We start from the raw sequence: 16,398 nt of genomic DNA, 5'->3' as shown, positions 1-16,398 counted from the left end.
GTCACAAATCAGACACCAGAATGATCTAGTAAATGGGGCTCTAATGCTTGAGATTTCTTCCATTTTGTGAAGGATCCCTTTTTCACATAAATTTAAACTAAACTGAAAGCGCAGGTGTAGACAGTCTAAGGCTGAAGTCACACACCACGTATAAAAATACGGTCCATTTTTTACAGACCAAATATGCAGAAATGTTCCCTGAACAGTGATCCGTATGGCATCCGTAGGCAAGGTGTGGCTGCGTATTTTGCGCATGTATACCTTCGTATGGTATGAGATTTTCTCGCCGGGTTGCAAAATGGACTTAGAATGGATCCATGGGCTCAAATATTCGTGAAAATATATATCTCTAGATCGCAAAAGCCGGCAATTGAATTACCAGCTTTTCTGCTATCTCCTTATCAAACCCGACAGGATATGAGACATGGTTTACATACAGTAAACCATTTCATATCCCATAATTTTTTATTTATTTATTTTTTTTACATATTCCTCACTACTGTTAGAATTGTCTGTGTGCAAAATTTGGGAGCAGCTTCGGTGACTTGCGGTGCTGCGCCCCCTGGTGGCATAAACTCATATGAACTCTAGCGTGGGAATTTTTCTAAATATTTTTCCACGCTAGAGTTCATATGAGTTTATGCCACCAGGGGGCGCATCACTTCAAGTCTACGATGCTATGTTCCCTGCATTCCATTCATTCCCCAGTTTCTACAGCCAGGGGCAGCTGCATTAGCAGGCTCCTGGTTGTAAAATTATTTAACCCCTTCAGATGGATTAACATCGTGGGACATGATTGTACGGCGGACAGGTATGGGGATATTGTTGGTTGTTTTTTATTTTTAATTTTTTTTCAGAAGATCAAGGGTCGTCAGTTGGATTGAGAGTATAATAAAGATGTTAAAACCCCATGTGTATTTATTTAATTAAAATACTTTATTCATAATGTGTGTATTTTTAACCCTTTATTACTATTGGATTAATAATGGATAGGTGTCTTATTGACATCTCTCCATTATTAACCAGGCTTAATGTCACCTTACATTAGCAAGGTGACCTTTACCCCTTATTACCACATATCTCACCGCTACTCGGGAGTGGGAAGAGAGAGGCTAAGTGCCAGAATAGGCGCATATTACAGATGTGCCTTTTCTGGGGTGGCTGGGGCAGATGTTTTTAGGCAAGGTGAGCCCAATAACCATGGTCCCTCTCTAGGCTATTAATATCTGCCCTCAGTCACTGGCTTTCCCACTCTGGTGGAGAAAATTGTGCGGGAGCCCACGCCAGGTTTTTCCGTGATTTAACCATTTATTTTAACACCTTAAACACCATATTTATATTTCATACAGCGCTAGATAGTGGGAAAGCCAGTGACTGAGGGCAGATATTATTAGCCTAGAGAGGGACCATGGTTATTGGACTTCCCCCTTGCTAAAAACATCTGCCCCCAGCCACCCCAGAAAAGGCACATCTATAGGATGAATCTACTCTGGCACTTAGCCTCTCTCTTCCCACTCCCCTGTAGCGGTGGGATATGGGGTAATAAGGGGTTAATGTCACCTTGCTAATGTAAGGTGACATTAAGCTTGGTTAATAATGGAGAGATGTCAATATGGCTACTTTCACACTAGTCCGTCGGTACGGGCCATCGCAAACCGTCGGCCCGACGTACCGTGTGTTAATGTAGCACAACGGGGGTAGCGGATGCAGTTTTACAACGCATCGCTGCCCCATTGTGAGTTCCGGGTAAGGGGGGGCGGAGTTTCGGCCGCGCATGCGCGGTCGAAAATGGCAGACACGACGCACAAAAAGTTACATGGAACTTTTTTTGTGCCGACGGTCCGCCAAAACACGACGCATCCATTGCACGACGGATGCGACGTGTGGCAGTCCGTCGCAATGCGTCACTAATGCAAGTCTATGGAGAAAAAAGCGCATCCTGCGGGCAACTTTGCAGGATGCGTTTTTTTCTCCAAAACTACGCATTGCAACAGACAGCAAACAACGCTAGTGAAAGTAGCCTAATACACCTATCCCTTATTATTCCAATAGTAGTAAAGGGTTAATAATACACACACACACACACACACACACGTTATGATTAAAGTATTTTAATGAAATAAATACACACATGGGGTTTTAAAATCTTTATTGTACGCTTAATCCAACTGGCGACCCTCGTTCTGTGAAAAAAATAAAATAAAGCCACAATATCCCATACCTTTCCGGTGACCAGTCATGTCCCACGCTGTAAATCCATCTGAAGGGGTTAAATAAATTTACAACCAGGAGCCTGCTAATGCAGCTGTTGCTCCTGCTTGTGAAAACTGGGGAATGAATGGAAAGCAGGGGAACATAACTACCTAGACTTGCGGTGCTGCGCCCCCTGCTGGCATAAACTCATATGAACTCTAGCGTGGGAAAATATTCAGAAAAATTCCCACGCTAGAGTTCATGAGTTTATGCCAGCAGGGGGTGCATCACTGCTAGTCTATGATGCTACGTTCCCTGCATTTCATTCATTCCCCAGTATTTACAACCAGGAGCAACAGCTGCATTAGCAGGCTCCTGGTTGTAAATTTATTAACCCCTTCAGATGGATTTACAGCGTGGGACATGACTGCACGCCAGAAAGGTATGGGATATTGTTGCTTTTTTATTGTATTTTTTTTCAAAGAAGGACTGTTTTCAGGTGCATTAAGCGCATAATAAAGATTTTAAAACCCCATGTGTTTATTTATTTCATTAAAATACTTTATTCATAGAGTGTGTATGTATACAGTTGTAGCCAAAAGTATTGACACCCCTGCAATTCTGTCAGATATTACTCAGTTTCTTCCTGAAAATGATTGCAAACACAAATTCTTTGTTATTATTTATCTTCATTTAATTTGTCTTAAATGAAAAAACACAAAAAGAATTGTCCTAAAGCCAAATTGGATATAATTCCACACCAAACATAAAAAGGGGGTGTACAAAAGTATTGGCACTGTTCGAAAAATCGTGATGCTTCTCTAATTTGTGTAATTAACAGCACCTGTAACTTACCTGTGGCACGTAACAGGTGTTGGCAATAACTAAATCACACTTGCAGCCAGTTGACATGGATTAAAGTTGACTCAACCTGTGTCCTTGTGTGTACCACATTGGTCTTCTTTCTTTTCTCCATGCTCAAAGAACTTTCTGAGGACTTGCGAAACCAAATTGTGAGGAAGCATGAGCAATCTCAAGGCTACAAGTCCATCTCCAAAGACCTGAATGTTCCTGTGTCTACCGTGCGCAGTGTCATCAAGAAGTTTAAAGCCCATGGCACTGTGGCTAACCTCCCTAGATGTGGCCGGAAAAGAAAAATTGACTAGAGATTTCAACGCAAGATTGTGCGGATGTTGGATAAAGAACCTCAACTAACATCCAGACAAGTTCAAGCTGCCCTGCAGTCCGAGGGTACAACAGTGTCAACCCGTACTATCCGTCGGCGTCTGAATGAAAAGGGACTGTATGGTAGGAGACCCAGGAAGACCCCACTTCTTACCCGAGACATAAAAAAGCCAGGCTGGAGTTTGCCAAAACTTACCTGAAAAAGCCTAAAATGTTTTGGAAGAATGTTCTCTGGTCAGATGAGACAAAAATAGAGCTTTTTGGGCAAAGGCATCAACATAGAGTTTACAGGAGAAAATAAGAGGCATTCAAAGAAAAGAACACAGTCCCTAAAGTCAAACATGCCGGAGGTTCCCTGATGTTTTGGGGTTGCTTTGCTGCCTCTGGCACTGGACTGCTTGACCGTGTGCATGGCATTATGAAGTCTGAAGACTACCAAACTGTCTTAAAAGTCGAGTGAAATCGTCTCTCTCGTCTTCACTCCCCTAAGACCTATGTCATCACTCTGCCCACGCTCATTCATTGGCTGAAAAAATGGCGCTAAACGCGTCATACGAAGCGCGACTTTGCCGCCAAGATCGCGTACCGCATGGCCGACCCCGCACAGGGATCGGGTCGGGTTTCATGAGACGCCGACTTTGCCAAAAGTCGGCGACTTATGAAAATGAACGACCCGTTTCGCTCAACCCTACTGGAGACTTCTAAGGTGGCCAGCAATGAGTCCAGACCTGAATTCCATAGAACACCTGTGGAGAGATCTAAAAATGGCAGTTTGGAGAAGGCACCCTTCAAATATCAGGGACCTGGAGCAGTTTGCCAAAGAAGAATGGTCTAAAATTCCAGCAGAGCATTGTAAGAAACTCATTGATGGTTATCGGAAGCGGTTGGTCGCAGTTATTTTGGCTAAAGGTTGTGCAACCGAGTATTAGGCTGAGGGTGCCAATACTTTGGTCTGGCCCATTTTTGGAGTTGTGTGTGAAATGATCAATGTTTTTGCTTTTTGCTTCATTCTCTTTTGTATTTTTTCATTTAAGACAAATTAAATGAAGAAGATAATACCAAAGAATTTATGTTTGCAATCATTTTCAGGAAGAAACTGAGTATTATCTGACAGAATTGCAGGGGTGTCAATACTTTTGGCCACAACTGTATTAACCCTTTATTACTATTGGATTAATAATGGATAGGTGTCTCATTGACATCTCTCCATTATTAACTAAGCTTAATGTCACCTTGCATTAGCAAGGTAACATTAACCCTTTATTACCCCATATCCCACCGCTACAGGGGAGTGGGAAGAGAGAGGCTAAGTGCCAGAATAGGTGCATCTTACAGATGTGCCTTTTCTCGGGTGGCTGGGGGCAGATATTTTTAGCCGGGGGGGTGGGGGGCGCCAATAACCATGGTCCTTCTCTAGGCTATTAATATCTACCCTCAGTCACTGGCTTTCCCAATCTGGCGGAGAAATTTGCGCCGGAGCCCACGCCAGTTTTTTCCGTGATTTAACCCTTTTATTTTAACAGCTAGAGCCACCAAATTTTGCACACAGACACTTCTAACATTAGTAGTGAGTAATATGTAAAAATATAAGGGATGTGAAATGGTTTACCGTATGTAAACCATTTCTCATATCCTGTTGGGTTTGATAAGGAGATGGCAAAAGCCGGCAATTGAATTACCGGCTTTTATGCTATCTAGCTCTGTATTAAAAAATATATTCTCTACCTATACTATGGGTAGTCATTTATTTTATCTATTCTAACCTGTCAGTGTGATTTTTACTGTACACTGCACTGAATTACCGGCTTTTCTATAGAACACCGGGCATATTTCTCGCAAGTCACACTGATGGTCCGTGTGTAATCCATATTTTTCTCACCCCCATAGACTTTCATTGGTGGATTTTTTGCACAATCGCTCGAAAAATACGGCTGAGAAATATACGGCATATAGGAGCTGCCCCATAGACAAACATTGGTCCTTGTGCAATGCGTTGTTTTTGCGCCTCTCATACGTCCGTAAAACTCTCTAGTGTGACCCCGGCCTAATGCTATCAGATTTTTCTGAATCATCTGTCTGACCCTTTTCCTCTCCTCCACTTTAGGGCCTAATAGGGCTTATTAGGGAGAGTCTACATTGAGCGGGGGCGCCACTGCGCAGGTCCTAGGGTGCCAACCTCCGCAGCAAGGTAGGGTATCAACAGTTGGACATTAGGGATACCTTGCACTTCTTTTATTATAGCCAAACAGCAGAAGCAGTTCTTTTTGGTTGTATGTTTGTCTTGTCTATTTTATATTAATTATTAAAAGTGAAGTTTTATTTAAACTATTCATATAGTGCTGGAGTCTGTGTGCCACAAATCCTTAACCTCTACTGTCATTGACCGGGTTTGCTTCCGTACTCGAGTGGAAATTGTCAGATGTAGCGGAGAACCCGTTTCCTTTTCCAGCACGTGATATGAGATTTCCTGCTTGCAATCTCTGAAAAAATCTGCACCTAAAATCTAAGGCCATGTTCACACTTCGCGGTTTTTACCGCGGATCCGCGGCGATTTTGATGCTGCGAGTCCACAGCAGTTTCCATAGCGTTTACATTAACATGTAAACCCTATGGAAACCGCAAACCGCAGTGTACATGCTGCGGGAAAAACCGCGCAGAAACGCAGCGGTTTACAACCCGCAGCATGTCACTTCTTTGTGCAGAATCGCAGCGATTCTGCACCCATAGGAATGCATTGAACCGCTAACTTCCCGCATGGGGCTGTGTCCACGATGCGGGAAGTAAGCGGATAATGTGCAGTTGCTACCCGGGGTGGAGGAGAGGAGACTCTCCTCCAGGCCCTGGGAAGCATAAATAGTGTAGTAAAAAAAAAAAAAAAAAAAAAAAAATGATGCTATACTCACCTCTCAGCGCTGCACGCGGCCGTCCGGTCTGGTTGCTGTGCGAGCAGGACCTGCGGTGACGTCGCGGTCACATGACCGTGATGACGCCGTGGTCACATGACCGTGACGTCACGAAGGTCCTTCTCGGCACAGCATCTTTGGAACCGGAGCGCCGCTTGCAACGCCGAGGAGATCCGGACATCAGAGGGTGAGTATAACCAATTTTTATTATTTTTACCATTACTATTGATGCTGCATATGCAGCATCAATAGTATAGGAGTAATCCCGCAGCGGAAATCGCAAAACAAACCGCGATAAATGTGCAGGGATAACCGCAGCGGTTTTGCCCTGCAGATTTATCAATTCCGCTGCGGGAGAACCCGCAGAGCACGCTGCAGAGTGTGCACATAGCCTTAAGGTACCGTCACATTTAGCGACGCTGCAGCGATCTAGACAACGATGCTGATTGCTGCAGCGTCGCTGTGTGGTCGCTGGAGAGCTGTCACACAGACAGCTCTCCAGCGACCAACGATGCCGAAGTCCCCGGGTAACCAGGGTAAACATCGGGTTACTAAGCGCAGGGCCGTGCTTAGTAACCCGATGTTTACCCTGGTTACCAGTGTAAATGTAAAAAAACCCAAACACTACATACTTACATTCCGGTGTCTGTCGGGCCCCCGGCGTTCTGCTTCTCTGCACTGTAAGCGCCGGCCGTAAAGCAGAGCGGTGACGTCACCGCTGTGCCCTGCTTTACGGCCAGCCGGCGCTGACACAGTGCAGGGAAGCAGAACGCCGGGGGACGCGACAGACATCGGAATGTAAGTATGTAGTGTTTGGTTTTTTTTACATTTACACTGGTAACCAGGGTAAATATCGGGTTACTAAGCGCGGCCCTGCGCTTAGTAACCCGATGTTTACCCTGGTTACCAGTGAAGACATCGCTGAATCCGCATCACACACGCCGATTCAGCGATGTCAGCGGGTGATCCAGCGACGAAATAAGGTGCTGGCCTTCTAGCTCCGACCAACGATGTCACAGCAGGATCCTGATCGCTGCTGCGTGTCAAACACAACGATATCGCTATCCAGGACGCTGCAACGTCACGGATCGCTAGCGATATCGTTGTTAAGTTGTTCAGTGTGAAGGTACCTTAAGGCTATGTCTCCACGTTCAGGATGGCCGGCGGTATCGCCGCAGCGGCGAAGCCCCGCCCCCTTTCTGGGACGCGATCATGCCGGATGTGTTAACTCTTCACATCTGGGATGATCGCTCTGTCCCATAGGGCCCTGTGATATGCCTTGCGGGGACGCTGCGTCCCCGCAAGGTGTACGGACATGCTGCGATCTGAAAAGACGCGCAGCATGTCCGGAGTCGCAGGGCCGCCGCGTGCGGGTTTCCACGCATAGTGGAGACGGGATTTCATAAAATCCCCTCCACTATGCTGGAACATCTGGACGCTGCTTGTTTGACGCTGCAGCTCTGCGCAGCGTCAAACAAGCAGCGTTTCCTGACCGTGGAAACATACCCTAAGACTCTGTTCACACAATACATTTTTTTTTTTTGCTTTGATTTTTCCTAAAAACATTGTGATTTTAATCTCCTTATTGAAACATCATTGCAAAAAGTGCATTGAGGGTGTAATGTGTGAACAACCAAAAACTTGTAGTGTGACCGTGGCCCTGCCCAAAAAGCAAAGAAGGAGAAAAATGGGGCAACATGCACCTCTGTGAAAAGTGATTTGAATTCTCTATTTAGTTTTTCTGCTTTCTCCTACTGATGCATCTTGGTACGGTGCTGTCTGATAAATGTTTTTATTTGCATACAGTGAAAACCCCACTGAGTCATTTGAAGCTCTATTTAATCTGCTGGTTCATGAAAATGCAACATAGAGATGAAAGTTGCTGATCTGTACAGAGCGAACGTCTGAATTCCTTAATCGGTGCTTGTAACTTGTAGCTTTGAAGTGTGTGGGACGGCTGGGAATTCTGACTTTGCTGTTTGTCGGATTGCTGACCCACCTTTTGCTTTGAGTGCTTTTGAATATAAGGATTAGCTTTCCAAAGGTGAAGCATCAGTGAAAATCCTAGACCCGCCACTCTGTGGCAGATGGGGGTGGGATGTCCCCACGCATCCTCATAATCATGTATGTGAAATAAAATTACTTAAAAAGAATATTATTATTTAACTTAAGTTATCAAAAAGAGATGTAGAGACTTTATCTTTTTTTGAACCCGCCCTCTTGTGGCTTCCCTTTGCCTGGGTGGGCTTCACGAACAGGTCTTTCCCTAAATAGAGACTGTCCAGTCACCATGAGATGAGTGAAATTGCTGTTCTCTGCAGCACGTCGTCCTGTGCATACAAGAGATCTGAATGCAGAGTATCAGCAGAACGGTTGATGATTTTTCTGGGTCGGCCAATAAGCGACCACTCATCGGCTTGCAACTACCGTACTTGTATATATGGGCCCTAAAGCTACTTTCACACTTGCGTTGTGTGACGGACGTCGCAATGCGTCGTTTTGGAGAAAACCGCATCCTGCAAAGTTGTCTGCAGGATGCGTTTTTTCTCCATAGACTTGCATTAGCGACGCATTGCGATGTATGGCCACACGTAGCAATCCGTCGTGCGATGGATGCGTCGTGTTTTGGCGGACCGTCGGCACAAAAAAATGTTCCATGTAACTTTTTTTTGTGCGTCATGTCCGCCATTTTCGACCACGCATGCGCGGCCGAAACTCCGCCCCCTCCTCCCCGGACTGCAGAATGGGCAGCGGAAGCTTTGTAAAACTGCATCCGCTGCCCACGTCTTGCAGTTATTTCACAGGGTACGTCGGCCCGACGGACTAGTGTGAAAGTAGCCTAAATCGCTGCAGTGCTTCTCAGTAAAACCTAGATGTTTGGTAAGGAGTCTGTCCCTGATTGATGCTGCCCATGTATTGGCAGCCAGATTATTCTGACAGCCTTTTTTAGATTCATAAGATCTAAGATTCTGCTTTCATGGACTCTCTCCAGCAGAACATCCCATAAACGACACGGCTCACACAATCTTCTGTGTAACATCTTACCATCCCGTCCATGTGAAGTGACAACCAGTCATAACTTTCTCCTCTTTTTAATGTATTTGGCAATAGCTAAAGTGACCTAACTAGTGAAGTTCTCTGGGAAGCCCCCACTCCTGTGTCCAGCCCCCATTTCTGATTACTTGCTTATGATCTCAGTGTTGCTTTTCGCCTCCAGCACACGAGAGCCTTTGATGTGTCTGAGCCTGTTTCTCATCTGACTTGATTATGCCAAAATACTATGTATCATGGACAGATTTTTTTTGTTGTTGTTTTTTTCCCTCCTAGGGTGTTACTGACACAACTAAGACTATGTTCACACTAGTATTTAGTGTCTATATAATGGAAGCTACAATGTTCGGCTGGATCTGTAAGACCAATATCCTTATCCTTTAATGATATTAAATGGGACCCTTTGTAAACTGTACCTGTATAGCCATGGGTGATGAGTGTGGCAATGAAGCATCCTCCCCGACGCGCGTTTCGGAGTCTGCTTTCCCTGACAAATTAAATATTATTTATATAGCCTGCGAGCAATCTCTTGCGTATTCTATGTATCCATCCTCCTCACAACGATCCTTCTGTGACTTTAGACCCGCAGTACAGACATATGCACATGCACTTTTTTCCATCCATTCATGCTGCTTAGATGTATGGATATATCTCAGTGTTTTGTTTTTTTTTAATTGTTCAGTGTAAAGATTTGCGTTCTTGTGACGCTCCTTGGCACAGAATGGCTTCTTTGTGTCCCTGTGTTTAGGTTTGGTGACGGGAGGTGGAGAACGCTTGCTGGTTCCTTCACATTTCTGGATCCTGTGTTTTTATTTCATTTCTGGGAATTTCTGCCTTCATTTGCTTTTAAGGGAATGTTGTGGCTTTACTGCATGCAGCAACCTCCCTGTGAACTCATTACCAGGGAGATCATAAACACAACTGTAAGCCCAGAAACCTTGACTGGAGGAGTCCAGCTAAATTTAGCAGCCTAGAATAGCTAAGGATACCTCTTCGTGTCTCCAGATCCCACTTTCTGTAAGTTTTCTGTACCCTATTGTGGGGTAAATGGATATAAGTAACATAGCCCTGCAGCAATACCTTCCGCCGTAACCAAAAAATAGTGGTCAGCCTAGCGGTCAGGCCTACTTCTATTTTTTTTTTTTCCCCCATGTTTCTTCCAGTGGGGAGTGAAGACTAGTTGTCTTCCAGCGTCTCTCCATAGATCCAACATGCCTGCACCTTTCATGATATCTGGTATCGGGAGGTCCATCTGTGTTCGAGTGTTTCACGCAGATGCTCTGACTTTACTGTAGGACTATGTTCACATGGCATTATTATTGGCCTAATTATTATTATTTATTTATATAGCACCATTAATTCCATGGTGCTGTACATGTGAAAAGGGTTACATACTGGGTTATAGATATCGTTAACAGTAAACAAACTTACAGTGACAGACTGGTACAGAGGGGAGAGGACCCTGTCCTTGCGGACTTACATTTTTCGGGATAATGGGGAAGAGACAGGAGGTTGGTGTGTTGCAGCACTGGCGGTGGTGAGGCGGCTGCTCGGGTGGTTGGTGAGGCGGCAGCTCGGGTGGTGGTGAGGCGGCAGAATGGTTATTGCAGGCTGTAGACTTTCCTGAAGAGATGGGTTTTCAGGTTCCGTCTGAAGGATCCGAGGGTGGTGGATAATCGGACGTGTTGAGTCGTGGAATTCCAGAGGATGGGGGATATTCTGGTGAAATCTTGGAGGCGGTTGTGCGAGGAACGAATAAGTGTGGATGAGAGTAGGAGGTCTTGGGAGGATCGAAGATTATGTGAGGGAAGTTATCGGGAGATTAGTTCAGAGATATAGGGAGGGGACAGGTTGTGGATGGCTTTGTAGATCAGAGATATATATATATATATATATATATATATATATATATATATATATATATATATATATATATATATATATATATATATATATATATATATATTTTATTCTCATAACCTCTCACGTTTTGGTGGAATACTCGCCCATTTGCTATAATTGAGTCCATTCTATTGAAGCCGTGAGCTTTTTGGTAGCCTTTTATCGCAATTTTGTTTTTAAACAAGCCTTTAGATGATAAATGAATGATGCCATTTGTTTAACATTTTTCACATATTAGGCTTGATAATCATTAGTGATGAGCGAATATACTCGTTGCTCAGGTGTTTTCCAAGTATTTGTAAATACTCGGAGATTTAGTTTTCGTCACCTCAGCTGAATGATTTACAGCTATTAGCCAGGCTGAGTACATGTGGGGATTCCCTAGCAACCAGGCAACCCCCACATGTACTCAGCCTGGCTAGGAGCTGTAAATCATTTAGCTGAGGCGATGAAAACTATATCTCCGAACACTAACAAATACTCTGAGATCATCTGAGCGTGCTCAGGGAAAACCCAAGCAACGAGTACACTCGCTCATCACTAATAATCATACATTTTAATGGACATGTCCTAAAAGACTACAGTCGGTACAATCAGACTTGTAACATTTGGCGGATCCATTATTTCAGTGTAGGAAATGGCATGGCCTGGGGTGCTATGCTGGATCCCATATTTGGATATGTTTAGCATGTTTGTCAGGAGCTTTCTGGACTGACTGCAGGTAGGTGGTAGCAGGGGTCAGACAGAGAGAAGAGGGCCCCTGTGCAATAACAGTATGTTGGCCCCTTGCAGTCCGACGTCTCATTATAATGCACCCATTTATGTGCTGATTTTGAGGTGGAAGTTGTCCCCTTACCTCTAGGGCTCCTGTGTGGCTGCATAGGTTGCAGAAATATCTGCCCCTGGTGGCAGATAGTAGTTCTAAATGTTTCTTATTTTTTTCTAAGCCAGTGCATAGATGTGCACATTTCAATGTTTTTTTTTTTTTTTTCCGTCTTTAGAGGGACTGACAGACAGGCGCATCATGGCGGCACCTTTCCACTTGCTTATTTCCCCTCTGTCTCATCTCCACCCATCTTTGCACTGATTCTTTGATTAACCGTTCTGGTTTCACAAAGCAAAGGTATGATGGAGATGGAGGGGAAAGCAGGTGGGAAGGTGCACTTAAATGTTTAGCCACTCCATGATGCACCGAGCACCTGCACTTGGTTTGAGCCGTCATTTTGTGCTCACAGTCTGGATAAGGGGTTTTTGTTAACAGATTTTTTGTCGCCTCCTCTATATGCAGCATAAAGTAGGTGCAGAGACCCTGATTCCAGTGACGTCACTTACTGGGCTGTCTGCTGTGCTTTTTGATCAAAAATATTGTATCAGCAGGAAAACTGTCACAGCAAGAACTAGCAAACATGCAGGTATTTAGTCCTCGATATTCAGGAGCTCCTGCTGTTCTACCACCACTAGTATTGCTTGACCAATTTTCTGAGTACACTGTGTATAGGCAGAAAGCTGCCAATCAGTGGTGGAAGCGGGGTTATGTAGAGCTCCGGATTCTGACAACTGGTAGATCTGTCGCAGCTGAAACTGATATCAAATCTATTTAAAGAAGCCCAGTAAGTGACAAATCGCTAGAAACAAGGTTTCTGGAATCGAATGGGTCAGCGAAAACCTGATGAGTGATTAATTTAATTCTATGTATGCCACTCGTATCACTTCATATGATAAAGGTCCATCTTCCCATCCTAGGACCCAGCATTGCACAAGCCTGTTGGATGTCATTTGGCTGTATTCTTTACTACCAGGTGTCATCCGTGTAAAGGCTTCATTCCCTCCTCCTGTACATGCTGGTAGTCATGAAGGAAGCTCTGAGGATTCCCTGCGCTCCTTAGGAACCTGCGCTCCTTAGGAACCTGCGCTCCTTAGGAACCTGCGTCATTCTGCTGTCCATGATGGGGTGTATATTGGTCTTGTGAACGCCATAATCCGCCTGCTGCACCCACCAGAGAAGGTCCAGCGTATCAAAGAGGAGGTTCTTTTTCTGGAGAACTTTACTCTTGAGCACAGGTGCTCCTGGCAGAAAATTCTCCTCTGTACAAGCCCAGATGATAAGGAATGTAAACATCGCTGTTTGCATTTGATACTTTGTATCTTTTAGCTACACAGTAGGAAATAATATTTGCAACAATGTTTCTCTCATTTCCTATGGTGTCCGAGGGCCTGAATGATGCATCCTGGGAGTTAAAGACATCTCTGAGGCTCTGTAGAGATTCCTTGTATGCCAACACATGCTCCTAAGGGTAAATCTTCTGTTTTTCCTCTTCTCCAATTTACTGCATGGAAAGTAACAAGTTAAAGCACTAAGCACAGTACTGGCTATTTATTAGAATAAGTCCCCAGCAATGTCTGGATCTTTTGGTAATGGGGGTCAGAGTAAAGTACCTAGGTGCGAGCCCGCACTCTTGACATCCGCAGGATTTTCCCATTTTCGGTGCTCCCTTGCAGGACCTCTCTGGGGTGTTTACAGTGGACATTTTATGGTTTTAGGCCATGTTTGTCTGGCATCATCGTTTCTGGGACTGTGAATTCATGGGAAATATACTGGACGTTTTACAACGATTTCTTCCTGCAGCTGGATTTAGTTTTCTGCACAGATCAGCTGCTACAATACTGTGTGCTGCTTGTGAAATTGAAACAAAGATTTACCAGAATTGTTAAAAATAAGCTTCTGTTTGTGAAGACTGTTTCCTGTTTTTGGCATGTCTACTGTCATGTGAGAATCCGACCGTCTTAAAATGACAAATTTATCACTGTTTTATGCTGGTTGATAAATTTGTGTAATTTTAATACTGTCTAGTCTAAATTTACATCACCTATTCGTTAACTAACTTTTTGCCAAAAATGGGTCCCACAGTTTTGGGCCATTTTTTTGCTGTTGCGCGCTAGGCCACACTCATTTCCCGATAATCCCCACTGTATGGTCAGATCAATCCACTTCATAGGGTCACAATTTGGTTAAAAACAGCATGAATGGAGAATCCCTTCCTGTCGGGTGTCTATAGTTTAGGCTGGTGGAGATGGGTTAATGTTATGGGGAATGTCTTTTTGGCAAACCCAGGGTTCTGAGATACCTGTGGATTGATGATTGACCAGTAGGGCTTATCCACGCAGTATGGCTGACAAAGTCTATCCCTTCATGACAGCTTAATAAAGGGGGGATTGTGAGCTCACCGCGCCATGTCATCCGATGTTGAGGGTTGTGTGTCGGGTGCCAATCCTACTGGTGAAGTTCAGCTAGAGATTTGAGGATAGGAGGAAATAAGCGGCGCATCCATCCAACAATGAGTAAAAATTATTTCCTGCATTATTCAAGGTTAATTAAAAACATGGAATCCAAAAAACATGGGGCAAACTGCTGTTATGAGGTTTTATATATGTCACTAGAGTTGTATAGATCCATTCCAGACACCATAACTGCATCTCCTTTACTTTCCTGGCCTTCAGCACCCAAGTATTAGCCATAAAGTTCTGCTCTAGGATGAGGTGGAACCAGCTTTTAGAGCATGTCCCTATGAGAAGCTATCCTGTCCACATGGGCCATGTAGTATTATTTCATAGTTGCATAAATGTAGGTTGAAAAAAGTCCATCAAGTTCAATCTTTCTCCACCAAATGTACATTTTGCCACTAATTTAACAATAACCCGCAATGTTATGTGTATCATGAAATTCGTCCAGCCCTTTTTTAAAGGCTGTTCTATTTTGTGCCATTACTACCTCCTGTGGTAGAGCATCCACAGTCTGACTGCTCTAACTGTAAAGAACCCGTTCCTGTTTAGCTGCCGGAATCGCCTTTCTTCCACTCATATTGATTGCCCCCTAGTCCTCAGTATGGTCTTTGGAAGGAACAAGTCATGTGCCAGTGTTCTGTACTGATGAAATTCAAGGGAAAAGAAAGCGGTCACTAGGGAGCGCTGTGAGGGTCACAGTTAAAATTAAAAGCAAAGGGTCCACCGCAGCTCCAGCCGTTAACCTTCTAGGAGGATACAAAATGCAGTAAAGAATAGTAATAATGGTCCTAGGAGCGCTGGAAATGAGACCAAAACAAGGATTTTAGTGTTGAACCACAACGCGTTTCAACGGTTAAACCGTCTTCATCAGGTGGAAGTTTGTGTGTTCTGTACTGACCGCACATATATTTATACATGTAAATGACATCCCCCCCCCCCCCAGAGGCGTCTTTGGCTGCTTTCACACTAGCGTCGTGCACTGCACGTCGCTATGCGTAGTTTTGTAGAAAAAACGCATCCTGCAAAAGTGCTTGCAGGATGCGTTTTTTCTCCATTGACTTGCATTAGCGACGCAGTGCGACGCATTGCCACACGTCGCAACCGTCGTGCGACGGTTGCGTTGTGTTGCGTCGGACCGTCGCCACCAAAAAACGTTGCTTGTAATGTTTTTTGGTGCGTCGTTCCCGTCTTTTCCGACCGCGCATGCGTGGCCGGAACTCCGCCCCCTCCTCCCCGCACCTCACAATGGGGCAGCGGATGCGTTGAAAAACAGCATCCGCTGCCCCCTTGTGCGGCGCATTCACTGCTAGCGTCGGTACGTCGCAACGACGCAATTCGTCGTCCGACGCTAGTGTGAAAGTAGCCTTTTTTTTCTAAGTTAAACAAGCCCAACTTTTCCAACCTCTCCTCATGAGAGCCCTTTCATCCCTTGTAGTAATCTAGGTGCCGCCTTTGAAATGAATTGTAACCCCTGAATATCCTTTTTATAATGCGGAGCCCAAACCCAAAACTGGGTCCCATATTTTAGACCTCACCAGTGATTTATAAAGGGGTAATAATAATACGTTGAGATCGTGGGATTTTATCTCTTTTTATACATCCTTAAATCTTATTTGCTTTTGCAGTTGCTGCTTGACATTGAGTACTGCTGCTCAGCTCACTTGTAACCAGAATACGCAAGTCCTCCTCCTATTCTGTAGTTCCGAGTATACTCCCATCTAATGTACAGGGGTTGGACAAAATAATGGAAATGCCTGGAAACATCAACAAAAGTTAGTTTAATATGGTGTAGGTCCACCTTTTGCGGCGATTACAGCCTCAGTTCTCCGAGGTATGGATTCATACAAGGTGTGAATTGTTTCCAAAAGAATTTTAGCCCATT

At 44.5% G+C, this 16,398-nt stretch overlaps 1 protein-coding gene across 5 annotated transcripts in view; it reads left to right on the top strand.

Annotated features, from left to right (window-relative positions):
• Positions 1–16,398, top strand: part of SLC4A7 (solute carrier family 4 member 7) — a 136,445-nt gene that overhangs the window by 15,843 nt on the left and 104,204 nt on the right. The window lies entirely within an intron of this gene.

Source organism: Ranitomeya variabilis, chromosome 6 (genome assembly GCF_051348905.1).
Source record: "Ranitomeya variabilis isolate aRanVar5 chromosome 6, aRanVar5.hap1, whole genome shotgun sequence".
Classification (NCBI taxonomy): Eukaryota; Metazoa; Chordata; class Amphibia; order Anura; family Dendrobatidae; genus Ranitomeya; species Ranitomeya variabilis.
This window is presented reverse-complemented; position numbering and strand designations above follow the sequence as displayed.